Raw genomic sequence first — 887 nt, 5'->3', positions numbered from 1 at the left:
TGACGTCGACGGTTAAGTTTTTTATCCATGGAGCTCTCATTCCCTCCACTGGATCAGCAACCCATTTGTGAAGCCAAACTCGCGTGTTCTCTCCATTTCCCACTCTGCGCTGCAGTCCTTTTTGCAACAGATCTCTTCCAAACAGCAAGCTCCTCCACGCGTATGATGGTCTCTCCCCCAGAGCCGCTGATAGGAACTCTCCATCATTGAAGTATCTGCTTTTAAGGACACGGGCTAGTAGACATTGCGGTTTGTGTAAGATTTTTCATGCTTGCTTCGCTAGTAATGCTTGATTGAAGCATTCTAAGTCCTTGAATCCCATCCCGCCTAGCTGCTTGGGGAGACACATTTTTTCCCATGAGACCCAATGAACCTTGCTTTTGTGCGAATCTGCTCCCCACCAAAAGTTAGCCATCATACTGTTGAGCTTCATGATGATCGTTTTTGGCAAACGGAAACAGGACATTGGGAAGAATGGGATTCCTCCTGCTGATGATTTCAAGAGGACTTCCTTACCTTCTTGTGAGAGGTGTTGAAGATACCATCCTTCTAGTTTGCCTTGTGTTTGCTCTTTTATGTAGGTTAGAAGATCTACTTTCGAGCCTGAGAAACACTCTGGCAATCCTAAATACTTACTTGCTCCGCCCTGTTTGGTGATCCCCAAGGTGTTTTGAATCACCAATTTCTCTGTTTCTGGTACATTATCTCCAAAGGAAATGGAAGACTTTTGAACGTTTATGTTTTGTCCTGTGGCATCACCGTAGAACTTCAAAATTCTCTGAAGGGCCAATGCTTGTTCCTGAGAAGCCTTGCACAAGAAGAGGCTGTCGTCCGCGAACAACAGGTGGTGGATAGCAGGCCCTTGTCGAGAAAATTGCAACCCCTTA

This window comes from Brassica oleracea, unplaced genomic scaffold (genome assembly GCF_000695525.1).
Source record: "Brassica oleracea var. oleracea cultivar TO1000 unplaced genomic scaffold, BOL UnpScaffold00875, whole genome shotgun sequence".
NCBI lineage: Eukaryota > Viridiplantae > Streptophyta > Magnoliopsida > Brassicales > Brassicaceae > Brassica > Brassica oleracea.
The sequence above is the reverse complement of the archived record's forward strand: the minus strand, read 5'-3'. Positions refer to the sequence as shown.